This window comes from Myotis daubentonii, chromosome 20, assembly GCF_963259705.1.
Source record: "Myotis daubentonii chromosome 20, mMyoDau2.1, whole genome shotgun sequence".
Taxonomy (NCBI): Eukaryota; Metazoa; Chordata; class Mammalia; order Chiroptera; family Vespertilionidae; genus Myotis; species Myotis daubentonii.
Window position 1 is genome coordinate 6765060 of NC_081859.1, and position 12262 is coordinate 6777321.

General features: G+C 44.2%; 1 protein-coding gene across 6 annotated transcripts in view; it reads right to left on the minus strand.

The window, feature by feature from the left end:
• The window catches only part of DISP1 (dispatched RND transporter family member 1), a 116696-nt gene extending 107868 nt beyond the window's left edge, over positions 1–8828 (minus strand). For 2 of the 6 annotated variants that reach the window (XM_059677510.1, XM_059677512.1), the window contains exon 1: positions 8708–8828. The gene's annotated coding sequence lies outside the window, so the exon portion shown is untranslated. The remainder of the gene's footprint in view (positions 1–8707) is intronic. The other 4 variants (XM_059677518.1, XM_059677508.1, XM_059677511.1 and 1 more) reach the window with 2 other exon arrangements.
• Positions 8829–12262: the final 3434 nt, after the last annotated feature.

The following is a 12262-nucleotide window of genomic DNA, read 5'->3' on the forward strand; positions in this document are numbered from 1 at the left end:
CACTTTTGGAAAAGGATTAGGAGTGAAAAACAACTGTCTGTGAATGACAAAAGACTTTTAAATGGCCATGGTTAGAGATCCCATAAGAGGTCATTATAATGTAACTGACAGGAAAATTTGCTTATTTCAGTTACATACGATATCTTAACGTAACTGGAATAGGACTGATAACATGATGCTGAACATATCATGAGTGTCAAGGGTATTGACAAATTTGCATGAACTTCTACTAGTAACAGTGTTTATGTTTCTATAACCTATATCCTTACAAATATAGCCTAAAGAAGGTTTACCATCACTTTTTTTTTTTAATCCTCAGCCGAGGATATATTTTTCCATTGCTTTTAAAGATGAGGAAATATCAGTTTCCTCGTCTTCATAAAAAAGAGATGGTGAGCCCAGGGCCTTCACATGCAAGCCAGGATCTTAGCACAGCGCCTGGCACACGATCTACAAAATACCATTTCCTTCCGCTTCTTTTCATGACAGTGAAGTATTCACTGAGCAGCAGGCATTGCTTTAGATTGCTGAATTAGACTATTTCAATCAGGACTACCACAACTATTACATAGAATTCAGCCATCCTCGTCTCCTTGGCTTTCTATATATCCCTCCCTTATTCAGGACTAAAAAGCTTCCGTATGAAATTGTATTACGTGTAGTACCTAAAGCTCATTACTATTTCAAAAGTGTGCCTATGTGCGCTTAGGTTTTCAGATTAAATTCAATCTAAAGTCAAGGCCCCTTCCACAGCAAAATGTAAAGGTTAACACTTCATATAAGATAAAGAAAATCCAACTGTGCCTTGGTTGGTGTGGCTGTGTCATCCCGGGCACCAAGAGGTCACTAATTCGATTCCAGGTCAGGGCACGTGCCTGGGTTAAGGCTCGATCCCCAGTAGGGGGCAGGTAGGAAGCAATCATTCAATGTCTCTCTCTCTCTCTCTCTCTCTCTCTCTCTCTCTCTCTCGCCCCTCTCTCTCTCCCTCCCTCTCTCTCTAAAATCAATAAAAGCATATTTAAAAACAAAAGAAAACTCAGTTGCTGCTTTATTAGATAGCTGCCTATCCCTCCAACCCCAAACTTTCTGGGAGAAAAAGAAAAAGACTATGAATTATGTCACCTCGAAGATGTGCAACTCACTTCAGTTAATTCAAACCTGTGAAAATTAGGAAGGAGTGTGTAATCCCAAAGTACAAATCAAATCAAATCATGCTGTGTGAAGATTACGTCATGGGTTTAGGAATTGTGCTCCCAAACCTAAAGTGTTCAGTTAAAGTTTAGAAAGTCAAGCATTTCCAAATAATACTATTCCAAGGTTAACGCTAAGGAGGAAAAAGGTGAGAAACTTTGAATTCAACAACCCACATATGGATGATCCATACCCTCCCCCCCTCTTCTAATTCTCCATGGCCCAGTTTAAATTCTGAGTGGATTTTTCTCCTCTACAACAGGCTGCTTTCGGAATGTCTCCATCTGCATATTTTATCAAATAAAAATTAATTTCCATATGTGTCTAAAATAGAGTTCAAATTATACTATAACCCAACGGAAAGACTGCTTTGACTGCTCATTTCTACGAGAACAAAGCTCTGACCACGCCGACCTGCAAGCACAGATGCCAAAGCGTCAGCCAACTGACCCCATCCTCTCACCTGGGACAAAAACGCTAGACGCTGAGAATGTTTTGCAAGAAACCAATGGGCAACCACTGAACCGAAAGATGAAGTTTTATTAGAAGAGAAATGGAAACTCGGCCTGTGTACGCAGCCCCTAATGGGAACCGACAGGGGGAACTTTATGAGTGGAAACCTTACACAGAGCTGCCTTATGTCTGAAGCAGAGGCATCAGCTTGACGTACAGCAGAGCAGGCAAGGGCCCTGGCCCTCAAGTCAGGTCGCCTGGATGCAAATCCCAGCTCCAATTACTATTCTTTTGGCCAAGTTATTTAGCCTCCATCTACCTCAGTTTCTATGTCTGTGAAGTTGGCGTAATAATGGCCCTTAATGGGATTACAGTGAGGATTAAATTAGATAGAACAGACGTGAAGCACTTAGCGCAGGAACTGGCACACAGTAAGTATTTAATACGTGCCAGCCAGCGTGGAATTATTATCCCCTTTCTAAAATTGTTTTACAACACCGCAGGAGCAGAAGTGTCAAAAAGCATCTTGGCCCTGGCTGGTTTGGCTCAGTGGATAGAGCATCAGCCGGTGGCCTGAAGGGTCCCGGGTTCGATTCCGGTCAAAAGCACGTACCTCAGTTGCAGGCTTGATCCCTGGTCCTGGTTAGGGCACGGGTGGGAGCAACCAATCAGTGTGTCTCTCTCACATCGATGTTTATCTCTCTGTCTCTCCCATCCCACCCCCCTTATACTCTCTCTAAAAATCAATGAAAAACTATCCTTGGGTGAGGATTAACAACAACAAATAATAAAAAAGCGCCTTGCACTGAGGTTAAATTATATTTTAGTGCCTCACTCCCTGATAGGAGTACATAACCCTAATGCCCATCAACATTCAGCAAATACAATAACCTGATCCCATACCAAACAAACACAAATTTAAAAATCCTTGAAAAGGCCGAAACCGGTTTGGCTCAGTGGATAGAGCGTCAGCCTGTGGACTGAAGGGTCCCAGGTTCGATTCCGGTCGAGGGCATGTACCTGGGTTGCGGGCACATCCCCAGTAGGAGGTGTGCAGGAGGCAGCTGATCGATATTTCTCTCTCATCGATGTTTCTAACTCTCTATCTCTCTCCCTTCCTCTCTGTAAAAAATCAATAAAATATATTTAAAAAAAAAATCCTTGAAAAGTACTAATCTGCTCACTGGAGCCCAGAGTTCTAATTACTAATAATTAGGTTACAGTATTAAGGGACTGATTAAATTTTTTCTATAATATACTGCTGCTGACATGATCTTGCCGGGTAGCCGTAATGAAACCATACTAAAGTAAAAAAGCATCAAAACCCATCACCTATGGGGGAGGCACAGCAATTCCACAGCCCCTCCCACAGCGGGCAAGGAGGGCATGAGAGCCACGGCCTATTCCACCAGCTCAGTCCTCGCCCCAGTGAATGAAAGGATCTACTGCGGATCATTCCAAAAGTTTGGTTTGCATTTGGCCTTGACAGGCCGATAAAACCTGAACGTCTCAGGGAAAGTAACACCTCTATCTGAAACCCACAAGTTAGGGATGAAAAGGAAAGAAAGTCTCTAAGTGCTTGAATTCCACCACCCCCACCCCCAGGGAGAAAGTATTTCAGACGGAACTGTTAACTGGCAGCTGCCCCCGTCAGTATCACCTAAACAGGTTTCCAGAGCAGGAATCTAATAACCACTTATTTGGCAGCCACTAATTTACTCTTCATTTCAAAGCGGCCTTTTTATCTAGGTGTAAAAGAATGAAACGGCCTAAAAAAAATTTTTTTGCAGCAGATGGAAATGCATTCATCATTACTCTCCATTATACTTTTCAGCCGGCAATAACTGTGGTTGTAAAGAAAAGAGAAAGAGAGTTTGGGTGCTTTTAATCAAAGCTTGGATTCTAGCCCTGCCCTGCAGCAGCCTGTAATATGAGGAAAGTTCCTGCTTCGAATTCCAAAAGAAATGAATTTTTATGTGAGTAGCCCCCTCTGTCCGCCGCCACCTCTCTGTTATTGCTGTTACCCACGCAGCAAATGTCACAGCATCGACTACTTTCGATGCGACGTTAATTCTGGTACCTTGGAAAAACATTCACTGATACACTGATCGCATTTCATAGAAGTTTAAAGTGCAACAAATGGACCATAAAACACTTCTAGAACAACTGCATGCGGTGGGCATCATTGTGCTTATTTTGCAGGTAAGGAAGTAAACTCAGATCCTGCCAAAAACCTGGCAACCTTCTAGAGGCTCCATTTACCTCCTACCCCAGCGATGGCGAACCTTCTGAGCTCAGCGTGTCAGCATTTTGAAAAACCCTAACTTAACCTGGTGCCATGTCACATATAGAAATTTTTTGATCTTTGCAACCATAGTAAAACAGAGATTTATATTTTTGATATTTATTTTATGTACTTAAATGCCATTTAACAAAGAAAAATCAACCAAAACAATGAGTTCGCGTGTCACCTCTGACACGCGTGTCACAGGTTCGCCATCACTGTCCTACACTGTTTTCTCAGTGCCCCACAGAATCCTAGGGTCCCCTCTAGATTTCCCGAATCGGGCCTGTGCTTCCTGGGAGTACTTGGGTTCCAACACAGCAGGTTCCCTTCTTCTCAACTCCTCCAGCAAGCAAGCTCTCTCGGTCCCCTGTCTCGGTCCATGCATTCTCTCTACTTACGTCCCTTTGGAATATCCCCTGTGAATCATCCATGGCTCGCTTGTACTGACATGTAAGATCTCTTCAAGCCCCCTGGGTACCACATGTCACCATGTGCCCTCAACAGGATATGCTGTCCACTTGGAAATACCTATGATATACGCACTTCTCTCTGCCCACCCCCACCCCCCGCCCTGTCACCGAATGGCCTGTATACCCCTCCATTCTCTTAACTATCAATTCATACTCAATCCCTTCAGTAGAAACTCAAAATGACCCTCTCTTCAGAAAGCCTGCCCTTGACTCCTCGCTTCATGTAACTGTAGTCCCTCTTGCAGCAGAAGGCCCACTGGCTCGGAAAACAGATCTGGCTTCCACTCCTGGTCCTTCTGCTCGCTGGCATTACCCGAGCCAATCACTCCACCTTCTGGGACCAGTTTCTCCACCATAAACGATGGGCATGAGTAAACTAACCCCCAGCTCCAAGAATGTTTTATCCAAAAAGATTAGCAAGAGCATTAATTTATAAGAACAAAAATCATTATACCATTTTAAAATGACCTAGGGCATCTTAAGTTAAAAAAATAATGCTTGACAGATAAAAAAGAAGATAACTTTGAAGTTTCAAAGGGTGACAAGGTTCATTAAATTGTCCATTTTCTACTCTTTGATACGTGAATGAAAAACCCAGGTAATCCCTTAACGATGATGAATACAGATACTCTCCTATTTGCTAATCTCTACGCAATACTTTATACAGACGGTTATTTAATATACCAAACGTGTTTTAAATGCTAACTGTGGATAGTCTTATGTGTTGACTTGGCTAGGTTATAATACCCAGTTATTTAATCAAACATTAATCTAGGGGTTGCAGTAAAGGTATTTTGTGGTTAATGTGCAATAAGTTGACTTTAAGTAAAGATTACCCTTGAATGTGTGTGTGTGTGTGTGTGTGTGTGTGTGTGTAGGGGGGGCAGGGAGGCTCATTTAATGAGTTGTAGACCAAAAGAGCAAAATGCAAGATTTCCCAAAGAAGGAATTCTACCTCAAGACCGCAGCAAAACCCTTACCTGACCTTCCAGCCTACTGGCCTGCCCTGCAAATGATGGGCTTGCCAATCCCCACGATTTCATGAGCCAATTTCTTAAAATCACACTGTGGTTCCATTCAAAATGTATTACTGCCCTGACTGGTGTGGCTCAGTTGGTTGAGCATCATCCCGTGTACCAAAAAAGTTGTCAGTTCGACTCCTGGTCAGGGCACATGTCCGGGTTATAGCTCGATCCCCAGTGGGGGGCATGCAGGAGGCAGTCTATTGATGTTTTGCTCTCACATCGATGTTTCTCTCTCTCCCTCTCCCTCTAAAAATCAATTAAAAATCTTTTTTTAAAAAGTATTAGTGATACCAGGTAACTGTAAACTTTTTGTGTAAAGGGCTGGTCGTATCTCGGCTTTGTGGGCAAGGGACTGCTGTGCTGGAAGGCACAGTTCTAGACTATCAGAGCTGAAAGAGGCCCTGGGTGCCATAAGTGAGCCATGCTTAGCCTAGGAAAAGACTTCCCATGGCTAGGAATTAAGCAGCAGCTGCAGAGAGGAATACTACTGCCATGGCAATGGGGGAAATCAGCACACTGGTAGAATCCAGTCCTTTTCACAGGCAGTTGCTGAGACTAAGGGGCCAAACACCCCATCCAATCACATGGCCCATTAGCAGCATAGCTGCTTCTAGAACCCAGGTATCCCAGCACTCCGTTCAGGGTTCCTTCTATTCCTCTACCAGGATGGTGCTAACGGAATGAAAACCCAGTGCCTGCAGGTCTAGCTTCCCATTCACTAGCCAAGAAACACAGCATTCATCTCACCAACTAACAGACGCTTTCTTCTCAGCTAGACTTCGCTACTGGCAATTTTAACTTTAAAAAGATGGAGATGAAGAACTAAGATTTGAACCAAGGCTGTAAAAATGCATCTATTAGTTTGGGTTTTAAAGGTCTGACATTGGCTAAAAATGGAAATAATCTCTGCATACAATCTATGCCTGTCTATATATAATCTATACATAATTATACATCTATATAATAATAACAATGGACTAAGGCCATTGGCAAGCCTAGTTTCCAAGAACATTAATGATCGTTTTCCCTCTATAGGTCTTTTTTTTTTTTTTTACTTTTTTATAGTTCTTGGCAGTTTTTAAAAGTCCTTAGAGTATGGATGAGAGTTCATATAGAGTTCAAAGGCTAAACTCCAAAGCAAAATCATAAACTTGAGAAATGGTGGGTCCCAGATACTTTCTTTCAAGCAGGTTTTCAACTATTCTACACGTGAGTGTGACATTTCATTGTGAGGGCTAGGAGGAGGCAGGTATGTTAGAATGTAAGTCCAATGATTTGTGTTTTTCTGTTCTTCAGAGACATGCATGCAAAAGTGAGTGGTAGGGAGCGGAAAACCCACTACAAACATGGGGAAAGCCTGTAGGTAATTCTTGGGTCTCCCAGGGAGTGAGGGCACCAGGTCCAGAGAACCATCACTGATCACCCTTTTCTGCAGAAAACTCTGTATAGAAGAATCTGGAGATGATCTGCCGGGTAAGCCCTACAGGGAGCATTAAGCCCGACAAAAAGCATTAGCAACTTAGCTACAATCAATCCAAAGGCAGCCCTGACTCAACACAAGCTTTAAGAATTTATAAGAAACTCAAGCACAGATATTTTTCTCAAGAGTTTATAAGCTACAGCTAATAATACTGTACACATCTGAAATCTGGAAGAAAGTAGATCCTAAGTGTTCTCACCACACAAAAAAGAAATAAAATGGTAACAACGTGAGGTTATGATCTGTTGATTAGCTTGATTGTGGTCATCATTTCAAAATTTATATGTATATCAAATCATCACATTCTATACCTTAAATATATACAATTATTATTTGTCAATTATACCTCCAAAAGCTGGGGGAAAAGAATGTATAAGCTAGCAAGACACCGTGGCACCAATAAACAGAAAATATTCTAGTTGATGTGAATCAGTGCAAGTCAGAGGACCAAATGAGATCTAAAAATGAGCTGCACCAATACAGTAATTTTAAAAATAATCAAGTGTAACACTTGAAATATGAAACTCTGGGACGAAGACAGTCACCTGGTATCACTCTCCACCAATGACAACGCTACGGCTCTCCCTGGCTCTCTTGCCCAGTTTGTGGCAAACAATTCACTTACCATCTACTTGCAGCTGAGAGAGCCTTTGTCATCACAGTGAAGTAAGACACTGTATGATGTAGACTAGGAAGTGTATATTAATTGCAGCCAATAAAACATAAATATAATGTAGACGATAATTATAATTATCTCCGGTAATGATTAAAAAAAAACAAGCCCATTAAGGAAAACTAAACGTGTCCACGTGTATATAACAACAAATCTTGGGCTACCGATATATCTTTTTTAAATACTGCCCATGGCAAAGAGATTTATTTCCTTGTAGCAGAAATCAAAAGCCACAGTAAGTTCTTAGTAGTTTAGTCATTGCACCCTAATCTAAAACTAAACCCAACAGGACAACTTTGAGTATTCTGTGTGAGAGAGTCAGACCGAAAAATAATGAATTGTTAACTGCGAACGGTTTGACAGCTGGGTTTCCCATGCAATTATCACCCTAATTCTACATGCACTTAAAAGTTCATTTCCACAACAAAGGAGACAAGACAGCCCACACGCTCTGCAGGGCAGACAGGACTCCAAAGGAGAGCTCCGGTGGGCTTGCCGGGATGAAACGACTTGCAAGAGCTGTATCTGTCTGACAAAGACACGCAGCTTCGGTTGGCACCTGAATGAAGGAGGGTGCCAGCTTCCCGAGGAATGCAAACTGTTTTCCTGACACACACACACACACACACACACACACACACACACACACACACACACACACACACACACAGCATGCACTGAAAATGCAGCGATGCGCGCTCAGCCGCCGATACTCGGAGGTGCCCGGCCGTCTTTCCGACCCGTTAGGTCGGCCGCCCTCCCGTGCGCGCCCCGCGCAGGGCGGACCCTCCTCTCCATCCCGCCCCTGCGAGCCCACCTGGGCCACCGCGCGCCGCCCTCGCGGTCACCGAGTCCGGGACACTCCCCCACGCGGGACGCTGTCCCCCCCAGCCGCACCCCCGCCCGGTCACCGCACTCCCGCCCCCCGCATCCCCGCCCGGCCCCCTACCCCTCCGCCCTCCCCGCCCCCGGCCTCCCCGCCCAGGGTCCCGGCGCCTCCCTCCCCAGCCCCTGCCCGCTACCCCGCGGGCTCCCCCGTTCCTGTCCCCCGTCACGGTCCCCTCCCTCAAACCCGGAGGCCGGAGGCTCCCTCCCCCGCGCGGTGACCCCCGACGCCGCCGTCCCTACCCGGTCTCCCCTCCGCGGCACGCGGCGGCTGCGGGGCGGGAAGCGTTCACGGAGGACGCAGCGCCGGGCGCTCCGGCTCCGACCCGGACCGAGCCCGGCTTCCGCCTCGCGCCGGAAGGCTCCGCGAAGGGGACCGGAAGTCCCGCCCTCCCGTGGCTCGGGGCAGCACCTATGTGTATATTCCCTGCGCTCCTCTCGTTCCAGGGATGGGTCTGCCCTGTGCAATCACTGGACCAGGCATCTGCCCTGCTCGCGCCCTGTGGAGAGCAGGATGGCTAAGACACTGGCCCTGCCCTCCAATCTAGGAGGAAGCTGACTATTTTTTTAAAAATATATATATTGATTTCAGAGAGGAAGGGAGAGAGAGAGAAACATCAATGATGAGAACCATTGATTGCCTGCCTCCTGCACGCCCCACATCGGGGATCGAACCCTGACCTGGAGTCCTACCGTGATCTCCTGGTGCATAGGTCTATGCTCAACCACTGAGCCACGCTGGCGGGGCTGGAAGCTGACATTTAAACAGAGGTTAATCACACCACTAGGGAGTGCAAGTGTGATACAGACATCACAATACAAGGTGGTCTTGCTTCATTCCTTAATTCAAGTTTTTGTCACCTACTTATATTATCAGTCATCTAACAACCAAAACAAAGGAGAGCCCCTATGTTATGGAGTGAGGGAGGTGCTCAAGGCAGTGAACTAGGCACAGAATAAGTCCCAACAGTGGCCTGTTCCTCAGGAAGCTTGGTGTAGTACACAGACAGATGCATGAATGACCAAACGGGGGCAATGGAAACATCCAGCATTAAAGGAACTATAGTAGTGCTATAGGGAACAGTGGGGTGTAGGGAATTGGGCAGAGAAAGACCCTCAAGGGATACCCTCTTCAGTGGAAACTAACACAATGAATGAGTTAAAGGTCACACAAGGTGGGGAGGGGCATGTAGAGGAGAAGGCTGCCAGAGAGTGCAAGCTTGGCTGGATCAGGGAGCTGGAGGGACATACACAGTTCATTTAGCAAGGCCTGAGGTCATAGAGGCAAGAGCAGGCACAGCGAGAGGAGGCAGGGCCAGATCAGGAAGACTGTTGAGCATTAGATCAAGGAATTTGGACTCCAGACTCCATGCAACAGGAAAGAGGAGGGGTGTTCTCTAGGGGAACAGTGAGTTATGGGTTGACGAGGGTGACTGACCTAGTCGTTAAAGAAAAATAAGAACTGGAAAGATCATGGATAGAACATTTTACCCTTGAGGGTGAATTCTCAAACTGCCATACCCATGTATATGCAAAAGCAATGGATGCCTATTACAACCCTATAAAAGCAGGACCCACCAAGGCGCAGACCCCTCAAGCTGCCAATTGGGCAAATCACCCCCAATCCCCTGAGATGCCAGCTGCAGCCCCAGAGAACCATGAAATGGGCCAAGTTCATTGTCAACTACAGTAATGAATACTGTTAGCGTTATTGCTAGTTCCTTGCTTGTTACTAGTGTTTAATAAATACCTTCTTGCACACCTAGCCCCCTTTTTTCCTTTTTAAAAAAGAAAAACATCAGCAGCAGTTCTATCTGAAACAATCTCTCTCCCCTTTGCACGTGTTGTGCTTTAGTCATCTGTGGCCAAATAAACTAGTCTATAGTTGGATAAATCACAACAGCATGTTCCCTGGAATATTAAGAGTTTGCTGGAAAATTACATCAAAGATTGTGAATTGAGTGACAATTAAGATCAACTAGTTGAGAAGTAATAATTCCCACCTCTGCTGCAGAGTACTAATGGCCAGGAATCTTCCATGAGGCCCTCAATCTTCTGTGATTCCAAAATTCCCTTGAGACTAAAGTGAAAAATCACTCTGATTACATTTAGGGTGGTGTTTCCTTCCTAACAGGAGGGCTTCCCAGGAAATGTTTCAATGTAATTGAAGTATCTAAAAACAAAACTTTTGCTATGTTGATCTATTTTTTATTGTAGTCAGATATATAAAACATAAAATCAACCATTTTAGACATGTTTAAGTAAGTGCCTTTGGTGGCATTAAGTGTATTCATAATGTTGGGAACTTTTTCACCTTCCAAACTGAAACTCCACCCCCATTAAACAATAACTTCCTATTTCCCCTTCCCTAAGTCTAATGTTATAGGTTTGTACATCCCATAAAAACATTGTCAACCCAGATTCAAACCCTCTGGAAGTAAACATATGTATAAATAGAACTAAAATAGGACCTTATTCACCTCTTTTCTCCCGTGGAACGCAGATGGAAACATGGTTTCCACAGGAACACATTGTTTCTCAACCAAATATTTCGACTTGAGGCCTCTTTAAGGCCTACCCCAATGGACATTCCGTAGGTAAACGAGAAACACAGCAGGGAAACTTGGCATGAGACTCACTAACTGGAAGTTTGGGTGCGTGAGTTCCCAAGGACTTGTACACAAGTTAGTAACTTAAAACTCCAGTCCTTGTCTTTCTGCAAAAACAATGAGCATTCCATGTGTCTGACTGACGCAAAAGCCTTGCTTTGTTGGCGTCTCAGCAAAATCAAACTAAGCAGAATTGCTCCTGCCCCAGCTTCACCTGCTAAATTCCAACCTGACTAGTAAAACAAGCGTTTTCCATTCAATAAAAATTTCGCTCCATGGTTTGACAACTGAAATAGACATGCAGCTCTACTCCTAACTTGAAAATCTCATCGTTAGGGGAGTAAGAGAATGAATTTGCAGCTCTGAGTCTCAAGGACACAAACTTCTGTCCTAAGAAGACATGAACTACAGGCTGGGAAGGTTGAGGCCAAACTTTTCCTGTAAAAACAACGTATACCTTAGAGAGGAATATGCCTTTTCTACATAAGATCCTGGTTAGTTGGTAAGAAGTCACTTTTTTATAGCATTCCCTTAGAAGTTTTTAAAATCAAACAGTACAATGCAGGTTGGTTATAACTGCCTTGAATAGACATGACAGGATCATAGAGAGTTATTTCTGATTACTCTGTATTTTTTGTCTTGAGATGGGCCTTCTCCACCTTTCAAATGCCCGTGGCCCATAAAGATACCCTGCACATAGAACTGCCAGACAAAATACAGGATGCCCAGTTAAATTTGAATTTTCAGGTTATGTTTTAGTATGAATATGTCCCAAACAATGCAAGTACATATATGTTTCAGATATTAAAATCATTCATTCATGATGTGAAATGTCATTTTTTTTTAAGTTAACAAAAACGATGAACTGTCTTGGCCAAATCCGCCTGAAACAGACACGATTGGGTTCCCTAGCTAACTTGGTTTTTACCTTCCTTTTCCTGTTCACTCATAGACTAAAGAAAAAGATAAACTTTCTTGCTTTTTTTTTTGTTTAAGATACCAAAGCGATTTCAATGGCGAAGGTCGATAACAACCCTTCCTACACCTTAGAAAGCATCCCTTTCTCTAAAAAGCTGGATTCCCCCTCTGGATTCTCCCAGAATTCCAGGCACCCACTGGCCCTTCAAGACACCAAGAGCCGTCTGCTCTGGGCTTTCGAAAGAGTTCACCCCACAGTGGCTTAAATCAA